This window comes from Sus scrofa, chromosome 3, assembly GCF_054392235.1.
Source record: "Sus scrofa isolate SSC_HxYL_T2T_F1_AM1 chromosome 3, Sscrofa_HxYL_maternal_Yorkshire_Landrace_v2.0, whole genome shotgun sequence".
NCBI classification, from domain to species: domain Eukaryota; kingdom Metazoa; phylum Chordata; class Mammalia; order Artiodactyla; family Suidae; genus Sus; species Sus scrofa.
In genome coordinates this window covers 36,973,079-36,997,475 of record NC_139385.1, presented here as the reverse complement: position 1 = coordinate 36,997,475, position 24,397 = coordinate 36,973,079, and the positions used below count along the sequence as shown (strand labels likewise).

The 24,397-nt window shown below is 44.4% G+C and overlaps 1 non-coding gene across 1 annotated transcript; it reads left to right on the top strand.

Annotated features, from left to right (window-relative positions):
• The first annotated feature begins 14,013 nt into the window (after positions 1 to 14,013).
• On the top strand, positions 14,014 to 14,118 carry LOC146404541 (U6 spliceosomal RNA). Its single transcript, XR_014842692.1, has one exon. It is a non-coding gene; the product is annotated as a U6 spliceosomal RNA (small nuclear RNA).
• Positions 14,119 to 24,397: the final 10,279 nt, after the last annotated feature.

The following is a 24,397-nucleotide window of genomic DNA, read 5'->3' as shown; positions in this document are numbered from 1 at the left end:
GTGAAAAGCTGAAAGAATTCCCACTGAGATCAGGAACAAGACAAGGATGTCCGCTCTCACCACTACTCTTCAACATAGTTCTGGAAGTCCTAGCCATAGCAATCAGAGAAGTAAAAGAAATAAAAGGAATCCAAATTGGAAAGGAATAAGCAAAACTATCACTATTTGCAGATGACATGATACTATACCTAGAGAATCCTAAAGACTCTACCAGAAAACTGTTAGAGCTCATCCACGAATTTGGCAAAGTTGCAGGATACAAAATCAATACACAGAAATCGACGGCATTTCTATACATTAACAATGAAAGAGCAGAAAAGGAAATTAGGGAAGCAATCCCGTTTACCATCGCATCCAAAAGAATAAAATACCTAGGAGTAAACCTACCTAAAGAAACAAAAGACCTGTACTATGAAAACTACAAGCCACTGATGAAAGAAATCAAAGATGACACAAAGAGATGGAAAGACATACCATGCTCTTGGATTGGAAGAGTTAATATTATCAAAATGACTATACTACCCAAGGCAATCTACAGATTCAATGCAATCCCTATCCAATTACCAAGGACATTTTTCACAGAACTCGAACAAAATATTTTAAAGTTTGTTTGGAAGCACAAAAGACCCAGGATAGCCAAAGACATCCTGAAAAAGAAAAATGGAGCTGGAGGAATCAGGCTCCTGGACTTCAGACTATACTACAAAGAAGCAGTCATCAAAACCGCATGGTACTGGCACAAAGACAGACATATAGATCAGTCGAACAGGATAGAAAGCCCAGAATTAAACCCACACACCTACAGCCACCTCATCTATGACAAAGAAGGCAAGAATATACAATGAAGAAAGGACAGCTTGTTCAATAAGTGGTGCTGGGAAAACTGGACAACCACATGGAAAAGAATGAAATGAGAACACTCCCTAACACCATACACAAAAATAAACTCAAAATGGATTAAAGACCTAGATATAAGACCAGACACTATCAAACTCCTAGAGGAAAACATAGGCCAAACACTGAAATAAACGACAGCAACATCTTCTCAGATCCACCTCTCAGAGTATTGACAATAAAAAAAAATGAACAAATGGGACCTAATCAAACTTCAAAGTTTCTGCACAGCAAAGGAAACCCTAAACAACATGAAAAGACAACACACAGAATGGGAGAAAATCTTTGCAAGTGAATCAACTGACAAAGGATTAATCTCCAAAATTTATAAACACCTTCTGCATCTCCATACCCAAAAAACAAACAACCCCATCCAAAAATGGGCAGAAGATCTAAACAGGCAATTATCCAAAGAAGACATACAGATGGCCAAAAAACACATGAAAAGATGTTCAACATCACTCAGTATTAGAGAAATGCAAATCAAAACCATGATGAGGTACCACCTTACACCAGCCACAATGGCCATCATCAAAAAATCTACAAACAATAAGTGCTGGAGAGGGTGTGGAGAGAAAAGAACCCTAGTACACTGTTGGTGGGATATTCAATTGGTGCAACCACTGTGGAAAACAGTATAGAGATTCCTCAGAAAACTAAACATAGAACTACCATTTGACCCAGCAATCCCACTCCTGGGCATCTATCCAGAGAAAACCATGACTTGCAAAGACACATGTACTCCGATATTCATTGCAACACTATTTACAACAGCCAAGACATGGAAACAACCTAAATGTCCATCAACAGAGGAGTGAATCAAGAAGATGTGGTACATACACACAATGGAATATTACTCAGCCATTAAAGAGAATGAAATACCAGCATTTTTTTTTGCAACATGGATGGACCTAGAAACTATTATGCTAAGTGAAGTCAGCCATACAATGAGACACCAACATCAAATGCTTTCATTGACATGTGGAATCTGAAAAAAGGACAGACAGAACTTCCTTGCAGAACAGATGCTGACTCACAGACATTGAAAAACTTATGGTCTCCGGAGGTGACAGTTTGGGAGGTGGGGGGATGTGCTTGGGTTGTGGGATGAAAATCTTGTGAAATCAGATTGTTATGATCATTGTACAACTACAGATGTGATCAATTCATTTGAGTAATAAAAATAAATAAAATGGATAAGCAGGAGTTCCTGTAGTGGCTCAGTGGAAATGAATCTGACTAGCATCCATGAGGACACAGGTTCCATTCCTGGCTCTGCTCAGTGGGTTAAGGATCTGGTGTTGCCATGAGCTGTGGTAGAGGTCACAGTCACGGCTCGAATCTGGGGTGGCTATGGAGCAGGCCAGCAGCTGCAGCTCTAATTTGACCTCTAGCCCTGGGGGCCTCCATTTGAAAAACAGGACACACAGATGGACACTGAAACAGATTCAGAGGAGAAAACAACAACAAAAATAAACACATAAAATAGATAAGCAATGAGATCTTGCTGTACAGCACATGGAACTCTATCTTGGGATAGACCGTGATGGAAGATCAGGTAAGAAAGGGAATGTATACATATATGTATGACTGGGTCACTTTACTGTACAGCAGAAATTGGCACAACATTGTCAATCAACTCTAATAAAAAAAAAAAAAAGGTGTTCTAATATACTATTGTAAACACATACCCTAAAAGAAATGTCTTTAAAGACTGAGATGTTTCAAAAGTAGAACTTTTATTTAGGTTTGTATTTCTTCCCAATGAATGGTCTTAATGTCCTCGGGGCACCCAGGCTGCATCTTGGCAACAGATGCATTAAATCAAGTTTCTAAGATTCTTCTCAATGGGCTCCAGTAGGATAATCACCGCAAAAGGACGGGAGGCTCAGCCCACAAAGTTTTGTCCCAAGAAGGCCCTTAACCTCACACGTGTCCCCAGCCACATTCATCATGATGAGGGGCTTTGGAACAAAGGACAAGAGAACAGGGCTGAAGGTGTCTGAGAGCGCTGCCCAGCCTTCCTTTCTTCTACATGCCCTTGACCTTTTCTTCTATCTCCTTCATGAGCATTCTGTGTCCGACTACCGAGTTTAGCTGAGCCATGCAGATGGGCTGAGGAAACATACTGGGCCACCTGCACACGGAGGTCAAAGGAACCCTTCCCAGCCTGGCCAGCTCTATCATGACAAAACTTGCAACTTTCTTTCCTTTTTTTAAGCTGCACCTGCAGCATATGGAAGTTCCTGGATCAGAGGTCTAATTAGAGCCGTGGCTGAGGACTATGCCACAGCAGATCTGAGCAGTACCTTTGACCTGCGCTGAAGCTTGCAGCAACATTGGACCCTTAACCCACTGAGCAAGGCTGGGGGTCCAACCCACATCCTCAGGGAGACAGCATCAGGTCCCTAAACCCACTGAGCCACAAGAGGAATTCCACAGCACATGCAACTTCATGGGACACCTGCCCACCTAGGATACAGACTGCATTTCTCAGATTGAGTGGGACCATGCGCCTAAGTTCTGGCCAAGAGCGTGGAAGCAGAAGCAAAGCTTACAGTGTCTTGAAAAAGAAAGATGCTTGTCCTCCCTTCTTGTCCCTCCTGCTGGCTAAGATGTGGCCATGAGGGGGCGCCATCTTGGGCCACGTGGACAAGGGCAATGCCTTAGGGATGGCAAAGCAGCAAGACAGGAGTCTGAGCCCTTGATGATTTTGCAGAGCACAATCTGTATTATTTAAGCTGCTGCTCTTCTGAGTCTTTTGTTTACATCTGGAATGACATCCGTAACACAGATATTGACCAACTAAAGAAAATGCAGGAAAGAGTCACCAGATGTGGAGTCTGGGTCTTGGGTCTTAAAAATGAAAATTTAAAGTCCTAAAATTTGTTTAGCCCAAGAACAGAAGATTAAAACCACACACTTAAAAGGCTGTCCCTGGGTACAGAAAAAGGTGGTCTTTCTCTCTCCACCTCCCGAATATTTGTTGAATTGGTTATTAATGATTGAGATTCGATAAATGGATGTTTCAGGAGGGCATATTTTGGTTCCAATAGAAAAATCTCTTTTAAAAAATTGTGATTAATATAGAAGGGAAGAAAAGTAACGTTTGAGGACCTGCTGTAACCTGGTCAAGGTGTCATATGCTCAGCATTTTTTTTTGTCTTTTTTTTTTTTTTTTTTTTTTACCATTTCTTGGGCTGCTCCCTCGGCATATGGCGGTTCCCAGGCTAGGGGTCTAATCAGAGCTGCAGCCACCGGCCTATGCCAGAGCCACAGCAACGCGGGATCCGAGCCACGTCTGTGACCTACACTACAGCTCATGGCAACACCGGATCCTTAACCCACCCGAGCAAGGCCAGGAATCAAACCCGCAACCTCACGGTTCCTAGTCGGATTCATTAACCACTGCGCTGCCATGGGAACTCCAGCATTTTTTTTTAATGCACCTATGGCATGCAGAAATTCTGGGGCCAGGGATTGAACCCGCATCACAGCAGCAACCTGAGCCACAGCAGTGACAACACCAGATTCTTAACTGAGCCACCAGGGAACTTCTCAGCTTCCTTCTTATGATATCATCACATTCTAATCTACTCTCTACTCTCAATTTCCAGGGCACAAAGTCATTCACAATGTACACTTTAACTCAACTTCCCTCTCCATTTCTCCAAAGCTGACAAATGGCCAATAACCACATGAAAAGTATTCAACATCATTAATAACTAGGGAAGGGTAAACCAAAACCACAGTGAGATACCACTCCCTACTTAGTAGGATGGTTATAATTAAAAAGACAGACAATAACAAGTGTTGGCAAGGATTTGGGGAACTAGGAACACTCATGCATTGCTGGTGCACTGCTTGAAAAACAGTCTGACGGTTCCTCAGAAGATTAAACATAGTTACTATATAACCCGGTAATTCTCCTCAGTATATACCAAAGAGAACTGAAATATATGTTCTCAAAAAAATTTGTACACAAATGAACATAGTAGCATAATTCATATAGCCAAAAAGTAGAAACAACCTAACTGTCCATCAGATAATTAGTGCATGAATGTGGAATAATAGTTGGCTATAAGAAGGAATAAAGTCCCAGGGTTCCCGCTATGGTGCAGCAGAAACTAACCCATGAGGACATGGGTTCAATCCCTGGCCTCACTCCGTGGGTTAAGGATCCAGCATTGCCATGAGCTGTGATATAGGTCACAGCACGGCTTGGATCCCATGTTGCTGTGACTGTTTTGTAGGCTGGCAGCTACAGCTCCAACTGGACCCCTACCCTGGGAACTTCCATATACCATGGGTTCAACCCTAAAAAGACAAAAAAAAAAAAAAAAAAAAAAAAAAAGAAGACGAAGAAGAAGGAATAAAGTCCCAATATCCATTTCAACATGGATGAGCCTTGGAAACATCATGTGAAAGAAGTCAGACACAAAAACAAATTCGTGCTCGTGTTGATATGGAATGTTGGTAATAGGCAGATTCGGAGAGACAGAAGATAGACCAGTGGTTACCATGGGGATGGGAGGAGGAAGGGGATGGGGAGTGATGGTCTCGATGGCTATCAGGTTTGTTGAGGGGTGATGAAAAGATTCTAAAATTCAATAGTGGTAACAGTTGTACCATCACTGTGAATATTCTAAGAATGGCTGAACCGCTTTAAATGGGTGAACTGCATGTTATGTGAGTTATTACTCGGTAACGCCATTTTTAAAAAGTCTTGACAGCTATTGCCTTATGCTATATTCATGTGCAGCATTATTATTTTCCTTTAAAGCCACTCAAATTTTTTACTGGACATTTATTTTAAAAGAACGTGGCGTTCACGCCATGGCTCAGTGGAAACAAATCTGACTAGGAACCATGAGGTTGCGAGTTCAATCCCTGGCATTGCTCAGTGAGTTAAGGATCCGGCGTTGCCATGAGCTGTGGTGTAGCTCAGATTCCAAGTTGCTGTGGCTGTGGTATAGGCCAGCGGCTATCACTCCAATTCAACCCCTAACCCCTAGCCTGGGAACCTCCATATGCCTCGGGTGCGGCTCTAGAAAAGACAAAAAGACCAAAAAAAAGAACATTATTATACTCTTAAATAAGCTAATATCACTTGAGAGAAATAAAGCAACTATTGACAAGCTACATCTGCTCTGGTCAGCGTCCACAACACTCCAGTTATTAACAAATAAATAAAAACCATGACTAATTTCTGTTACACCATGTTAACCCATGACTAGGATTTGTTGTCTGCAGCCTGTTCTTAATTTATCAGACAAAAAAAGTGGGTGGCAGGGGGTGGGGATTAGTGCTAGATGTTCAAGGCAGATCAGCGCCCATGTGAGAGGTCCTCCCTGGTGTGGTCGGGTTAGAAAGGGGGAGGAAAAGGAATAGCTTCCCTTTTATGTGATTTGATAATTTCATGTGGCCACCATGACATCTACCAGGAAGATATATCAACCCTTCTGGAGACACTGACCTTGATGAGAAAGACCAGCTTCCAGCCCTAAATACATTTAAAGTCCCTCACCTGGGAGTAGTGACAATGCCTCATTCATTCCTGGATGTCCCTGGGCCCCAGCTCCTTGAGGGGACACACTTGGGACTAAACATCTGCTAATTATTGCCATCAATCTTCCCAGGGCTCAGAACAAAATAATGTCATTTGCAGCAGCATTTGATGCAACTAGAGATTCTCCTACAAATACCATGTGATACCACTTACATGTGGAATCTAAAATATGGTGCAAATGAACCTATTGCCTAACAGAAACAGACCCACAGTCATAGAGAATAGACTTGTGGGATGGACGGGGAGTTTGGGGTTAATAGATGCAAACTATTACATTTAGGATGGATAAGCAATGAGGTCCTGCTGTACAGCACAGGGAACTGTATCCAATCTCTTGTGACAGAACGTGAGGGAAGATAATGAGAAAATATATACATTTGAATGACTGGGTCGCTTTGGTGTACAGCAGAAATTGATGGAACATTGTAAATCAACTATCCTTTAAAAAATTTTAAATCCTCCCAGGGATCATCTACAGGTTTGTGTTGCTCTGAAGCCTGTGGTTTCAAATGTATGGTTACCAAAGGGGGTTGCAGGGTGGGAGGCAGGGGAAATAAACAAGGAGTTTGGGATTAACATATACCCACTACTGTACATAAAATTAGGTAAACAACAAGGACCTACTGTACAGCACAGGGAACTGCACTCAACATCGTGTAATAACCTATAAGGGAAATGAATCTGAAAAAGAAAAATATATATATATATATATATATATAACGGAATCACTTTGCTATACACGTGAAACATTGTAAATTAACTATACCTCAGTTTTTTAGAAAAGTTCTTGAAAAACAAAGGCTATGGTTTCACAACCTAAATGTCCATCGACAGACGAATGGATTAAGAAGATATTGGATATATACACAATGGAATACCACTCAGCCACAAAAAAGAACAAAACCATTCCATTTGCAGCAACATGGATGGAACTAGACTCTCATACTAAGTGAAGGAAGTTCGAAAGAGAAAGCCAAATACCATATGTTATCACTTATATTTAGAATCTAATATCGACACAGATGAACCTTTCCACAGAAAAGAACTCGTGAACTTGGAGAACAGACTTGTGGCTACCAAGGGGGAGGGGGAAGGAGTGGGATGGACTGGGAGTCGGGGGTTAATAGATGCAAACTATTGCATTTGGAGAGGATGGGCAATGAGACCCTGCTGTATAGCATACGGAACCACATCCAGTCCCTTGTGGTGGAGCCTGATGGAGGATCATGTGAGAAAAAGAATGTATATATGTGTGTGTGACTGGGTCACTTTGCTGTACAGTAGAAATTTTACAGAACACTGTTAATCAACTATAATGGAAAAAAATAATTTTTAAAAGGCTGTGGTTTCTCTCAAAATAAGGACTGAATTTTCCTTTTCATGGAGAGGTTAGATGTCATTAGCCCGGAACATGCAACAGACTCCTGGTCACCTTGGACAAGCCCAGGACTCTGCCAGCTTTAAGCAAAGAATGACTATGCATGAAATCATCCAGGTCTGCCTTCTGCCAGGCAGCTCACTGCAGCAGAGCATGCAAAGCCTTGGCAGTCAGGGAGCTGTGCTGTTAGCTTGGCCGTCTCCCCCAGACTCAGTTGTTCCATCTGTAAAAGGGGGACACCATGCCTAGCTTTCGGGGCTGTCTTAAGAATTAGCTACGTAATTGAAAGGTGGAGAATCTAGGGAGATAAGGATAATATGAAGGCTCTCAGCAGTGGCCAAGCCAGTTTCTAAGCACTGCCCTTGTCCTGAGGACAAGAAGGAAAAGCAGCAAAAGCAGACCAGGAGCCTAGTGCAAGGTGTTCCCATCTCCTCACTGTGGTTCTTCAGGGCAGAAGTGAGCTAAGGTTCTGGCTCCATCTTCGCTTATCAGCAAGCCCTTCATTCAGCTCATCAGTTTGTTCAGAAGTGGAAACACTGCCTTCTCTTCCTCCTCCAGGCATGATGGGCAAACTAGTACCCAAACAACCCTCCTGCAATAAATGACTGTAATACTGGTAAAATATACAAAGTAACTGTGCCCTGATTTTCTGCAGCTGACTGTGCAGGATTAGGAACAAGGAAGCACCCAACTTTCTGACTGGAGATCCCTTCTGGACACAGCAAAGGCAGGAACAAGTCCCAACAGAGAGAGAAGGAGAGAGACTGGAATTTGGAGGGACTTAACTGGCTTGAATCTGTGGGTGAGTGTCCTGGAGAGAAGGGAGCTGGTTAGAGAAGGGGATACAGAAACCAGCATCTTTGATTTGTTGGCAGACATGAGGCTGTGAGTGCAAAGGTCCATCCTCCACAGCCCTGGCCATGAGCACCTGCTGGGGAAGGAACCGCCCAGGAAAGACTAGGAAGCTGCGAGCGGAACTAACAGCTGAGCTCACAGGGCTGGAAAGCATTGGAGTTCCAACTATCCAGAGTGGAGAGGCCCCACTGAACACATGGAACTTTTAGGAGGGATGCCAGGGAGGCAGCACTTAGGACTAGGGCTAAGCTAAGCCAAGGTGACTCCAGATGCACCCTGACAAGTGTCTAAACCATCGAGCAAATTCACAAATAAGTAACTGGCCACTGAAACATTCTTTACGCCGCGGGTACAGCCCTAAAGAAGAAAATGTAACTGTAACCCAAAGGATCATCCCTCAATAGAAACACATTAGAAGTGAGACAGGATGGGAGTTCCTGTCATGGCTCAGTGGTTAGCGAATCCGACTGGGAACCATGAGGTTGTGGGTTCAATCCCTGGCCTTGCTCAGTGGATTAAGGATCCGACGTTGCCGTGAGCTGTGGTGTAGGTTGCAGACACAGCTCGGATTCCATGTTGCTGTGACTGTGGTGTAGGTTGGCGGCTTCAGCTCTGATTCAACCTCTAGCCTGGGAACCTCCATATGCCGCAGGAGCAGCCCTGGAAAGGGCAAAAAGACAAAAAAAAAAAAAAGGATGAAATTATCAAACAAAGACTTTACTTTTTGTCTTTTTAGGGCCACACTTGTGGCATGTGGAGGTTTCCCAGGCTAGGGGTCAGATCAGAGTTACAGCTGCCAGCCTATACCACAGCAGTGCAGGATCCAAGCTGCATCTGCGACCTATGCTATAGCTCATGGCAACGCCAGATCCTTAACCCACTGAGTGAGGCCAGGGATTGTACCAGCATCCTCATGGATACTAGTCAGACTCGTTATGGATACAAGTCAGGTTCGTTAACTGCTGAGCCATGACGGGAACTCCAGACAAGGACTTCAGAACATCAATGATCAATATATGCCAGGATTTAAAGGAAAATAAGGGCAGGATGAGGGAACACATAGGGAATCTCAATAGAGCAATACAAATATTACAAACAATAAATGCTGGAGAGGGTGTAGAGAAAAGGGAACCCTCCTATACTATTGGTGGGAATGTAAATTGGTGCAGCCACTGTGAAGAACAGGGTGGAGTTTCCTTCAAAAACTAAAAATGGAACTACCATATGATCCAGCAGTCCCACTCCTGGGCCTATATCCAGAGAAAACCGCAATTCGAAAAGATACATGCGCCCAGATGTTCACTGCAGCACTATTCACAATAGCCAAGGCATGGAAGCCACCTCAATGTCCATCGACAGAGGACTGGATAAAGAAGAATAAAAAATGGCTTTGGCAGCAACATGTTCGTACCTAGAGATTATCATATGAACTCAAATCAGAGAAAGACAAATATACCATACAATATCATCAATATGTGGAATCTAAACATGACACAAATGAACTTATTTACACAACAGAAAGAGACTCACAGACAAAAATTTATGGTTACCAGGGGAGATAGTGGGGGTGGGGGATAAATTAGGAGTTTAAGATTATATATTATTTATGTATAATACTATATATAAAATAAACAAGGACCTACTGTATAGCACAAGAAATTATGATAAATGTCTTAAAATAACCTGTAATGGAAAAGAATCTGAAAAAGAATACATGTTACATATGTATGTGTATATATATTATATATATTTAACTGAATAACTTTGCTGCATGTCTGAAGCTAACACACTGTAAATTAACTATACTTCAATTAAAAATGATTAAAAAGGGAGTTCTCATCATGGCTCAGTGGTTAACAAACCCGACTAGGAAGCATGAAGTTGTGGGTTTGATCCCTGGCCTCGCTCAGTGGGTTAAGGATCCAGTGTTGCCGTGAGCTGGGGTGTAGGTCGCAGACACGGCTCGGATCCCACGTTGCTGTGGCTGTGGTGTAGGTTGGCAGCTACAGCTCCGATTAGACCCCTAGCCTGGGAACTTCCATATGCTGCAGGTGCAACCCTAGAAAAGACCACAATAAACAAATAAATAAAAATGGTTAAAAAAATAAAACATTTTAAATCTGAAAATTTAGAACTCAAAACTGGACATCTTCGAACTGAAAACTACAATATCTAAAGTGGAGTTTTTCACTGGATGAAAAACTTGCTTTTAAGTGGAATTTAAAAAAACCAGACACTGCATACAAAAAGAGAAAGATTAATGAGCTTGAAAAGAGAGCAACAGAAATCATCCCAACAGAAGCAGAGGAGGGAATAAAAGAGGAAAACAGAGTCTCAGGTACGTGGGGAGACTATGAAGCAGTCTTATGTGTGGTAAGTGGAGGGTCAGGAGAAGTAAGATTGGGGTGGGGGCTTTGATTTTTTCAGCAGTGTTTCGATGGATGGGCGCAGCTCTAAAAGGAGAGATCTGTGCAATCAATGAGTCAGGTCTCTAAAGAAGTTAGAAAAGGAAGAGTAAATTAAACCCAAAACTAGCAGAAGGAGGCAAACAATAAACAGTGAGAATCAATGAAACAGAAAACAGAGAATAGAGAAAATCAATTAAAAAAAAAAAGTTGTCGTGGTATCTCATTGTGGTTTTGATTTACAGTTCCCTGATGGTGAGTGATGTCAACCACCTCTTTTTTAAGTTACATGGATATAACGTACAGCACAGGGAATAGAGTCAATCTTTTATAATAACTTTGAATGGAGTGTAATCTATAAAAATATCAAATTACTATTCATACTCCTAAAACTAATATGGTAGGTCAACTATGCTTGGAAAAAAAAAAAAAAGCGAAAAGAAAGTTGATTCTTGGGAAAGCTTGATAACACTGATAGGCCACTAGTCTAGACTGGCTAAGATATAATGGGAATGAAATAAATCATCAACATTAGGAACAAAAGAAAAGACATCGCTATCATCTTAGAGACATTAAAAGAGCAAAAGAATTTTGTGAACAATTATTTCAATAAATTTGACAACTTCAATGAAAAACAATTCCTTGAATGACACAAATTACCAAAACTGACCAGGGAGAAAATTTAAGTAATTCTGTATCTACTTAAATATCCAAATTCACAATTAAAAACATCCCACAAAGAAAACTCCAGGCCCAGAGATAAATGTTATCAAAGGTTTAAGGAACTGAGTCAAACAATCCAAATGCTACACAGACCTCTATCTCCTATAAGTATATATAAAAATATCCTTAACAAAATATTGAAAAGTCAAATCCAACAGTCAGATGAAATTTGATTCTGGAATGCAGTACTGATTTAACAGTATAGTGAACTGTATTGATTTTTCAACTAAGAGTAAAGGAGGAGTTCCCATTGTGGCTCATCAGGTTAAGAACCTGACGTAGCCTCCAAGAGGATGCGGGTTCGATCCCTGGTCTTGCTCCATGGGTTAAGGATCCGGCATTGCTGGAAGCTGGGGAGTAGGTTGCAGATGAAGCCGGGATACAGCATGGCTGTGGCATAGGCTGGCAGCTACAGCTCTCATTCGACCCCTAGCCTGGGAACTTCTGCATGCTGTAGATGTAGCCCTAATAAGAAAAATAGGGGAAAAAAAAAAGGAAAAAAAAAGAGGAAAGGAGAATATATATGTATAACTGAATCACTTTACTGCACACCCGAAACTGCAACATTGTAAAAATCAGCTATTTCAATACTTTCTTTAAAAAATAAAGTTAAAGAGGAAAATAAACTAAATGATCTCAGCAGATGCTGAAAAACCTTCAGGGGAAAGGCCAACTTGTATTTATGACACAAAGTGCCCAGAAAACTAGATAAAGTGTATCCACACACACATAAATCAAACCTACAACATCATACTAATGAAAAACAGCTTTCCTGTAAGACTGGAAATTCTGTTGAACATTTTATGGAAAGTCCTAGAAATCACTAAAGAGAAAGGCTGTAAAAATTAGAGCTAAAAACTGTTTTTATTTACACAATACTTAACTGTATATGCAGAAAATTCTAAGAAATCTACAAAAAAAAAAAAAAAAACAACCACCAAAGAAATCCCACTAGACGGAGTTCCTGCTGTGACACAATGGAAACAAATCCTACTAGTTTCCATGAGGATGCAGTTTTGATGCCTGGACTCACTCATGGGTTAAGGATCAGGCACGGCCTTGAGCTGTGGTGTAGGTCGCAGACACGGCTTGGGTCTGGTGTGGCTGTGGCATAGGCCGGCAGCTGTAGCTCCGATTAGAACCCTAGCCTGAGAACTTCCACTTGCCATGGGTGTGGCCCTAAAAAGCAAAACACCATATTAGAGCCAATAAGCAAATTTAGCAATATTGCAGGATATGAAGTGAACCAAAAAATGATCCTATTATAACCAGCAATAATGGGAAAATAAAATTTTACGATGGCATCAAAAACAAAACACACAGAGATGAATTTCAACAGATACATAAAACCTCACTAAAAATTACAAATGAAAGTTCATATGGGAATGCAAAGGACATAAAACAGCCAAGACAATTTTGGAAAAGAAGTTATGACTTTGACATAAAGATACGCAAAACAATCAAACAGCAAAAGAGACTTGATGTACACCTATGAAATCACATTTTTTTTTGTTTTGTTTTTTCCAGGGCACACCCATGGCATACGGAATTTCCCAGGCTAGGGCACTAATCGAAGCTGTAGCCACCCGCCTACGCCAGAGCCACAGCAACCCCAGATCCAAGCTGCATCTGTGACCTACACCACAGCTCACGGCAACGCCAGATCCTTAACCCACTGAGCAAGGCCAGGGATTGAACCCGCAACCTCATGGTTCCTAGTCGGATTCGCTAACCACTGAGCCACGACGGTAACTCCCTGAAATCATGTTTCTTTAAAAGGTGCTAAAACACTTCAACAGGAAGAGAAAATCTCTTTCCATTAAAGGGTGCTGGGACAACTATGTATCCATAGAGAAAAAAGTAAACTCTGACCTATGTATCATTTCATAGACAAAAAAACAGAATGAGATGGATGACACCCTAGTGTTACTACTGAAACTCGAAAGATCCTAGAAAACATGCAAGTTTATCTTAATGATCATGGGATTGGTAAAGATGTCTTAGAGAAGACTCCGGAATGACTAAAAAACTTTCCAAATATTAAAATGTACTTCATAAAAAAAAAAAATCTGTACATCAATAGACATCACTTAAAAAGCTGCTGGTTAGAAGTAATAAAAGGTATATCTGACAAAGAACTTGTATCCAAAATACATAAATGAGTCTTCTCAGTAATAAAAAGTCGGCAAAATAAAAAAGGATAGTGCTCGTATAAAATCGGAATGAAATAGAGAAGGTTAGCATGGCCCCTGCGCAAGGATGACATGCAGATCCATAAAGCATTCCGTATTTTTATGCACTGGCAGCTTGGGGTTAGGAGATGCAAACTAGTCCCTTTAGAATGGAGTAGAAATGAGGTCCTGCTGCGAGCACAGGGAACAATAACCGATTTCTTAGGATAGACCACGATGGAAGGTAACATGAGAAAAAGAATGTGTCTGTATATATACGTATGCCTGGGTCACTTTGCTGTACAGTAGAAATGAGCACAGCTTTGTAAATCAACTATAACTTTAAAAAAAAAAGGAAAAAATGGGCAAAAGACTTGGAGAACCCTTTATGAAGGTATATGAACGTCCAGTAAGTATATGAAAAAGCGCTCAATATCATTCATTGCAAGGAAATGCAAGGTAAACATTAGCGAGATACCACTGCAGGCCCATCATGCCAATTCTCCCCAATGGCAAAAACTGGAGATTTTGGCAAGTGTGTGGAAACCACCCAACTCCAACACATGGTTGAGGTGTGTAAAATGGCACAACCAGAATGACCTTTCCTCATAACATCAAATATAAACCTTCACTATGGCCCAGAGATTCCATTAATGAAATATATGAAAATACATATCCAAAAAAAGCCTTGTATAAGAAAAACGCCTTGGATAAGCAACTTTATCCACTGTGGCCAAACCCCCACAACTACGCAAATGCTCAATAACAGGTGACTAGATCAATGATGCTGTGTTCATACAGGGGGACGCTGTTCAGCAAGAGGAGAATTACCCACCTGCTCCTAAGTCTCTCAGAGAAGGACCTCGAAAACAGGCTGCATGAGACAGCCTGGAGTCCTAGAAGAGGTAAAACGAATCTACAGGGAAAGAAATCAGAACAGTGGTAGCAGTTGCCTAAGGACATGAGCCATCTTTCTAGGGACCAAAGTGTCTGTATTTTGGTAAGGGCATGGGTCACACAGATGTCCCCATCTGTGATTGGACTGGATGCCTAAGATCTGTGCATTTTCCTGTGCTAACTATCTCAATTTTAAAAAGCCTTAAACACTGGAAAAAACCCAAACACTGCTGCCAATCCAGAAGTTTCTGGTTGCCTTGAGGCAAGGATCCCCTGCAGAGAAAGCCAGATCCTAGGTGAGACTTTCCGTCCCCATCATGGAAGCCCCATTCATTGAGCACTTACTATGGACTGGGGCCCCTTGGAAATGCTTTACGTGGTATTCCCAATATTGAGAGACGGTCTCTGTGGTATTTATCATTTTCACTTTACAGAGGGGAAAGCAGAACCACACATTCACACCGGCAGCTTCACTTGGGAGACCCATCCAAACGGACTGCAGTTCATAAGGATGGTGGCACCACTGCCTGGAGTGGCAAGACTTTGCCCCAGGCAAGGTGATGTTACCTTTTGCATTTAATTCAATCAAGTTCATGGGTGAAGGTTGCAGATCTGAGGAACAAAGTCTGTCCAGACAGGACTGAAAGACAGGTCTTTTGGAGCCCAGGATGTACTGGTCCCTGAGGAAAGGGACTTGCTGAGACACTGAGGTTGGTGAGGAAGGCTACCTTCCTGCCTGGGGACCCCGGGGGTTTGGGGTGGGGATGTTTGATCATGCTGGGTCCTCCCATGCAATCTTCTCACCTCCTGCATCCCTGAAGGCCAAGGCCAAGACTGCAGGCCATCATGCCAAGAGTTTAGAAGAACCCTCAAGTCCCATGTGGTCCATGCGTAAAATTACCATTTCCCTTGGGAACCAGCTGAGTTATAAATGGCATCAGCTTTGTGTACATCAGTATCTGTGTGTTCATTGCTACATGTAGCCAGAACCTAAGAACCACAGTGCTTTCGGGTCCCTGCTGGCTTCCTAGGCTTCCATTGGACACTGGGGGCCACCCTTGCCCCTCACTACCCCAAATGCACTCAGTTTTGGCTGCCTGAAACACACGTTGTGCAAGTGAGAAAACAGCATTTCTCCCCCTGGGCAGATACAGCCCCACTTTCATGAATACAAACTTGGCACGTGGGACATAGGCTGGGCTTCCTCTCCTACTTGCCCCATCAAGCAGCAGCCTAAGGAGTTCCTGCTGTGGTGCAGTAGGTTAAGGATCTGACTGCAGCAGCTTAGGTCTCTGTAGGGGTTCGATCCCCTGCCCATCACAGTAGGTTAAGGATCCAGCATTTCTGCATCTATGGCTAGGATTAGATCCCTAGCCTGACAACTCTTTTTTTGTTCTGCTATTTTAGGGTCACAGCCGTGACATAGGGAAGTTCCCAGACTAGGGGTCAAATGGGAGCTACAGCTGCTGGCCTACACCACAGCCACACTGGATCTGAGCCATGTCTGTGACCTCTACCACAGCTCACAGCAACGCCAGATCCTTAACACACTGAGCCAAGGCCAGGGATCAAACATGCAACCTCATGGATCTGAGTCAGGTTCGTTAACGGCTGAGCCACAAAGGGAACTCTCCTTTCAAAATTTAAGTTATAGTTGATTTACAAGGGTATGGGTTCAATCCCTGGCTTCGCTCAGTGGTTTAAGGATCTGGCATTGCCACGAGCTGCTGAGGAGCTTGCAGATACAGCTTGGATCTGGCATTGCTGTGACTGTGGTGTAGGCCAGCAGCTGCAGCTCCAATTCAACCCCTAGCCTGAGGACCACTATATGCCTCGGATGCAACCCTAAAAAGAAAGTATAGCTGATTTAAAGTGTTGTGCCAATTTCTGCTGTACAGCAGAGTGCAGTAGGCATATGTATACATACCTTTGCTTTCTTATATTATCATCCATCACGGTCTATGCAGGAGACTGGCTATAGTTCCAGGAACTTCCATACGCTGCAGGTGCAGCCTCCCGCCCCGCCCCCGCCAAAAAAAAGAAGCATATGGACATTATATATATGACCTGTCCCGTCCCAGCAGCGCTTGCAGAGGTCAATGATGTCTACTCACAGGGACGTAGTAAAAACAGAACCCCCATCAGGGGCCACCTCTCTTGCCCACAGAGCTTGGCTACAGTAAGCGAACCTTTTTGTACCACACCTCCAGAGACCCACAGACCACGAAGAACCCACTATTGGCTAATGGCTACGTGGATAATGACAAGGGTTACACGTCAGTCCCCCCAGGGCCCAAAACTTCATCCTTTCACAGTGACAAGAACCAAGGCAATACCAGAGAGCCAGGCTGGCTGGGGTTTCCTTGGGTTCCCAGATCCTGGGTTCCACAGCTCAGGGACCCTCCTTTTTCTGCCATCGTTCTAACCTATCCCGTCCCAGCAGCGTTTGCTCCTGTTCATCTTCCCTGGTTTAAATAAAAGTCATCGGGCTTTGTTTTCATTTGAGAAATGAGACCAGAGACTAACGGTGGCTCTGCCATCACACAGCTCATCACGAGTCAGAGCCAAATTCAGACCCAAGCCCATTTAACTCCAAATTCAGGGCTCTCCCCACATGTTGATCTCATGTGGTGCCCAAGCCAGAAAGACACCCCCACGTCAGTATGAATGACACTCAAGAGAACAGTATTGATGCCTCTAAGCCCAAAATATCACTAATGAATCCACATTAAACTTATTAAATGATGCATTGTCTCCCACATGCCAAGCTAGCAACAATTAAAGCCCAATAACGAATTGTGGCAGGCAGAAAAATGGCCCTGGGGCTGTCCACGTCCCAATTCCTAGAACACGAGTATGTCCTGCTCCAGGGCAGGGCGAATTGAGAAGGCAGATAGAATAAAGCATGCTGGTCAGTTGCTCCGAGATATGGGGATTATCTGGGTTGGTCCTATATCATCATAGGGGCCTTCAGAATGGAAGATGGAGACAGAAAAAGGCAGAGAGACCAGCTATGAGGAGGGATCCACCTGCTGGTACTGGCTTTGGAGGAGGAGGAAGGGCTGCAAGCCAAGGGCTGTAGGAGCCTTCTAGAGGCAGGAAAGGGTTTCTCCCAGAGTCTCCAGAAGGAATGTGGCCCTGCCGACATCTGGATTTTGAGGCCACTGAGACCCATTTCAGACTTCCATACCATACAACACCAAATTTGTGTCATTAAACCCCTAAGGTAAATAATAATTTGTTACAGAGCAACAGGACCCCAAACACCCCGTACTTTTCCTCGCTACATAGCAGATGTTACAGAAACACAAGAGATTCTTATACTAAGGGAAGTTAGACAGTGAAAGACAAACATCATATGCTATCACATATGTGGGATCTAAAAAAAAAAAAAAAAAAAAAGGATACAGGAGTTCCTCTTGTGGCTCAGTGAGTTAAGAACCCAACTAGTATCCATGAGGATGTGGGTTCAGATCCCCAGCCTTGCCCAGTGGGTTAAGGGTTAGCATTGCGGCAAGCTGTGGTATAGGTCACTGACACAGCTCAGACCCTGTGTTGCTGTGGCTGTGGTGTAGGCCGGCAGCTGCAGCTCTGATTCAACCCCTTACCTGGGAACTTCTGTATGCCCAGGTACAGTTACAGAAAGAAAAAAATAAATTTAAAGAAAATTTAAAAAGGATAGAAGGAGTTCCCGTCATGGTGCAGCAGAAATGAATCCAATTAGGAACCATGAGGTTGCAGGTTTGATCCCTGGTCTCACTTGGTGGGTTAAAGATCCAGCGTTTCCATGAGCTGTGGTGTAGGTTACAGCCATGCCTTGGATCTGGCATGGTTGTTGTATAGGCCAGTGGCTACAGCTCTGATTGGACCCCTAGTCTGGGAACCTCCATATGCCGTGGATGTGGCCCTTAAAAGCAAAAAGAACTTATTTGCAGAATAGAAACAGAGTCACAGACTTTGAAAAACTTATGGTTACCAAAGGGGACAGATGGGGTGGCGGAGAGGGATGGCCTGGGGGTTTAGGACTGGCACACGCACACTGAAGTATATGGAAGGACTGGCCAATGGGGACCTGCTGTAGAGCACAGGGAACTCTACCCAGTATTCTGTGACAATCTATGTGGGCAAAGAATCTGGAAGAGAACCGATGTGTGTGTATGTGTAACTGAATCACTTTGTGACACAAGCAGAAGTTATCACAACATTGTCAATTAACTATACTTCAATAAAACTTTAAAAAATAAAATTTTTTTTAAAATGACCAAATCTAGTGCTGGGGGAGAGGAAGGGGTAGAATCAAGGAGAATATCTAGAAGAGGCAGTATCTGAGCTGAAGCTTGAGATTCAAGTCTCAGAAGGAAGGGGCTGTGGTTTTGCCAGAGACATCTTGGAAAGGCGGGCTAGAAGGTGGTACCCAGGGAACTCCAAGTGGTTGGTTCTTTGCACGAGAGGAGGGAGCAGGCACTGAACATGGATGCAGGTGGTGGCCACGTCAAGGCAGCGGGGCACCTGCAGGGAATTTTAGTTGGGTGGTAACCAGCCTCATTAAACTGGCCTCTTGCAGAGCCCGCCCTGGCTTGGGGTTGGGGGGGGGTACTGGAGGCAGGCAGACCACCTGAGAGGCTACTGCAGCCCCCAAGCAGAAGGCAATGGAGGCCTGGACCAGGCGCTGGAGGAGGAGACGGTCACAGGGTCACAGCAGTGGCTCACCTGGACCCGCGGTGGATAGAGGAGGTACGCCGTGTCCAGTCTGAGGTTCCGGGCACATCCCTTCTACCACATTCCTGCGACCATGTCCTACCAGAGTCTCTAAAAGCTGTCCTGTGCTCCCTGAGGGCACCACACGCTCCTCCCCTCCCGCAGAGAAACATTCATCATGGAATGAGGGCTGTCATTTGCCATCTGCTGAGAGGGGTCCCCGCGGAGGAAGAGGCACCTTCATTAGGAGGGAGGCCGACGAAGGTGGGAGAAAACGAACACCATCTGCTCCGGTGCTTTGCGGGGAGGGGCAGGACTAGGATGGGGAGACGGAATGGGTGACCCCAATTTAGTTCAGCGTGGAGCAGGGTCAAGGTCTGAGCTAGAGGGACCCAGATGTCCTTGGCTGTGCCTTTGGCAGACAGATGCAATGTCTGGGGTCCCTACCTAGAAAGTGGCACTGGGCCTTCTCCGATAGAGCAGGGCCACCTGGTGGGGTCTGTCCACACGAGGGGTCTGAGGGAGGGCACCCGGGCAGGGACCATGACTGGGCACAGGTGTGGTGGCCGTGGGGGTGGGACACACGGCTTCAGTGTAAGGCAGGGACTCACGTCATTCTAAGGAGGATGGACACCACTTTCCAGGCAAAGTTGGGAATGAGGATAAGAGACATCAACATACACCCCAAACACTCTGTAAATCACAACTTTTAAAAAATATCTCATTGAGGAGGAGTTCCCGTGGTGGCGCAATGGAAACGAATCCGACTAGGAACCATGAGCTTGTGGGTTCGATCCCTGACCTCACTCAGTGAGTCAGGGATCCGGTGCTGCTGTGAGCTGTGGTGTCGGTTGCAGATGCGGCTCGGATCCTGAGCGGCTGTGGCTGTGGTGTAGGCCAGCAGCTGTAGCTCCGATTGGACCCCTAGCCTGGGAAGCTCCATATGCCGCGGGTGTTGCCCTAAAAAGCAAAAAAACAAAACAAAAAAACAGTAAAAAAAAAAAAAAAAAAAAACAAAAACAAAAAAAACACCTCATTGAGTCATTACAACAGTTATACAGAGGTAAGGGCTGAGTCCTATTAGGGCCATTTGATAGATGGGCAAACTGAGGCCCACACAGATTAAAAGTTCAAACCTAGTCAGTACACAAGACCAAAGTTATGGGATGCAGCTCACTCATGCTTTGTTTCCGTCTGTCTTCTTTTTGGCCACCCCATGGCACATGGAGTTCCCAGGCCAGGGATTAGATTTGAGTCGCTGTTGTGACCCATACTGCAGCTGTGGCAGTGCTGGTCCTTTAACCCACTGTGCCAGCCTGGGGGATTGAACCTATGTCCCAGTGCTGCAGAGATGCCACCCACCCCCGTTGAGCCACAGTGGGAACTCCACCTTCGCTTTATCCACTCGAGTGGCATGCAAGCTTTTTGAGAGCAGGGCATTGAGGGTTGGGCCCGTGACCACTCACCCACACCCTCCCTCCCAGCCCTGAGCCCATCACCATGAGACCTCGCTGGCTGGTTTAGGCCCATTGAATGAACTTGGCCAGCTCTGATCACACCGGCTGGCAGGAGTGTAAATCCTAGCTCGGGAAGAAATCGTTGCTCTAAGCCAGGGGTGGGTAAACGCCTTCCTTCAAGGGCAAGGTGTTAGACCTTCGTTTCAACTACTCAGCTCGGACACCTGGGCACGGCTGTGTTGAAAGCAAACTCTATAAAACGGAAGGACTGGCTGGATTTGGCCCATTGGCCAAAGTTCGCTGAGCCCCACACACCATAGGCAATTTTCTAGAAAGCCAGCGATAGGGACGGGGGTGGATATCCAATCTCAAAGAATGAGGCTCATGTTCTTTCCTCCGCCTTTCTGTACGAAAATGAACAAAATCTGCACTGAGGATGGCAAAATGATATTTACCCGTAATTTGGTGTTGACTGTCTATCTGGGGCCTTATATTCCCATTCATGGTTAACCTCAAGATAATTCTGAGGAAGCGTTTGGCCCCATTTTCCAGGTAAATGAAGACACTCAGAGAAGTTAAGGCAGTTACCAAAGATCACACAGCCAGGAAGGGGCAGAGTCAGGCTTTGAACACAAACACCTCTTCTCTTCCCACTACACCATGCTGGCTCTCCTCCAGTCCTGGCCTCAGGCCCTTTGCACGTGATGTAGTTTGATGATAGCCACTGAGATGACCCTGCAAGGTCACTGCTGGGCATTCAGGGCCCAGCAGACACTGAAGCACTGTGGTTCTTTACTTTTTGACCTCATGTAGCTTGTGTGTCTCTTGGGTCCTAAATACCCAGCAGTGATCTTACAGGGTTGTCTCAGTGGCTATTGTGAAACCAACTGACATACTGGGAAACCGAGGCCAGCCGATACCAGCCCAGGATGGCCCAAGGTAGCCGAGGCTGTGTGCTGACTACTTCAACCCTGATAAGAACTTGGCAGAAGCATCACATTAGAGATGAGGTCGTGGTAAGAACCATAAGAAACCTCTACAGATTTGGGAAATTTTTTGGTCTTTTTAGGGCTGCACCTGCGGCATATGGATGTTCCCAGGCTAGGGGTCGAATTGGAGCAGTAGCCGCCGGCCTACACCACAGCAATGCCAGATCCGAGCCATGTCTGCATCCTGTACCACAGCTCACAGCAACGCCGGATCCTTGACCCACTGAGCGAGGCCAGGGATCGAACCTGAATCTTTATGGATGCCAGTCAGTTTTATGAACTGCTGAGCCACAATGGGAACTCTGAGATTTTGGAAAATTTTTAAGGGCATTTTGAACTTCCCCAAATGCCATGGAATAAGGGTTTGAATCAGTCTTACCTGCCCCTGCACAGCTGACTTTGGGGCTTCACACCAAAGTACATGTAAAATCGATAAAAGGAGCTTGTCAATTTGGTTGAAATGAGAGGTAACAGACCCAACCTGCAGGACACATTTCCTCCCTCTCCCCCAAAATCACTGGACTAGAGGATGCTTGAGATTAGAGTCTTCCTGGTTTGATAATTATAATAAAAACTAACACAGTAGATGGAAACCACACTCCAGCCAGTGGGTGTGGATGAGGAGGAGACACATGTCCCGGTCATGCTCCCAGGGACAAGTGCACAGACCATGACACGATGATCATGTGTCAGACTGAACACCTAAGTACCTCTGCCCTTGAACTCAAGGACTGACTGACAGATTCTTGCTCCTTTCCACACACTGCACCATCCTGTCAGTTCACGAGAAACGTCCAAGCTGCCTGGGGTAAACTATTTACGAAGAGATTTTTTAAAAAGTGCTGCAGGATCAAAGCTGCCATTGTGCATATTTGCTTTTCTTTGGGGGCCATCAGGCTTGTTTATGAGGTTTTGCAACCTCAGTTGCTCACCTGACATCACTGAGAATCCCTAACTCTGAAATGTTTAACTGCACGTACTCATCTGTTTCTTAATTTTTTAAATTTATTTTTTGGAAATGCCTGTGGAAGTTTCCAAGCCAAGGATTGAACCTGTGCCATAGTTGTGACCTGTGCCACAGCTGCAGCAATGCTGGAACCTTAACCCACCGAGCCACATGGAAACGTCCTATAAGTACGCAGCTCTTGATTTCGCACGGATGTAGTTTGCATTTCACAGCCGGCCAGCTCTGTTGACTTCAGGGCAAAAAAAAAGCCTATAAATGACCGTGGCGTCTGTCTTGAACAACGTCTAGATTAGCTAAGAAAACAGGAGTCACTTTACACTTGGATGTGGGATGCAACTCAACAGGAGACAATGAGATGAAGCAAGGAGTTGGCCAAAGAGGGACAGGGTCTCAAAGTAATTTGTCTGCTTCCACCCTAAGAGATTATGCAATGAGGATAATAGCTATGATAATAACTGCTGGAAGAAGCCAAGACGTATGGCGTGCTCACAGGGTGCTAGGGAGTGTGATTATGGAGATGTTTGGTGAGGCTGAGACAGACTGGGACCTGGGATCCTTTGCAGTGCTTACATCTGCGTAAACATTTCCCCACCCAAGCAACACAGTACAAAGAAATCATTAGAAACTAAAAATACTGCATACATGCGCAGTTGGGGCAAAGTATGGGCAATAAGATACAAAAAAAAAAGACGACGACCAGCTGCCACTTTTGAAGCGCTGAAGGCAAAAGCGGGGCACACCGCAAGCCCCCTGCACGCACCACCTCCAAAGGGGTGGGCATACCACCTAGGCCACCCCGCTTTTTCTATGTGAGGATAGCTCACGGTTGCTTATGTAGGATGTGTCTTGTCCGTAAAAAGGCACGAGGAATAGAAACACATTTTGTTAAGGGGAAAAAGAGATGATTTTATCCTAAAGCTGGTGGTTTGGGAATGAGAAAAAGAAACAGGGACAAAATAATATGGCTGCAGAAAGGTGTACAGAAAGCAATCAGTGCAAAAATAAGATTTGTATGTGGTCAGGATTTTCTTCGGTTGGATTCGATGTAGTTAGGTAAATAGATTTTATCAAGAATAAGCTGAGCCCAGACTAGATTTGGTCTCTCATAGGAGAACAAAGTGTTCCTAGAATGCTGCTTTTGGTGACAGATCATGTGTTTCTGTGCCTTTACGTGCTGTGTCTTCACTATTGGAATCTTGTCACCTCAGCTCAAGGAATAAGTGTTGTTTCACAGTGCCTTATCATCCTGTCTGACCAAGTATTTCAAACTTTTTTTTTTTTTTTTTTGGTCTTTTTGCTATTTCTTTGGGCCGCTCCCACGGCATATGGAGGTTTCCAGGCTAGGGGTCGAATCGGAGCTGTAGCCACCGGCCTACACCAGAGCCACAGCAACG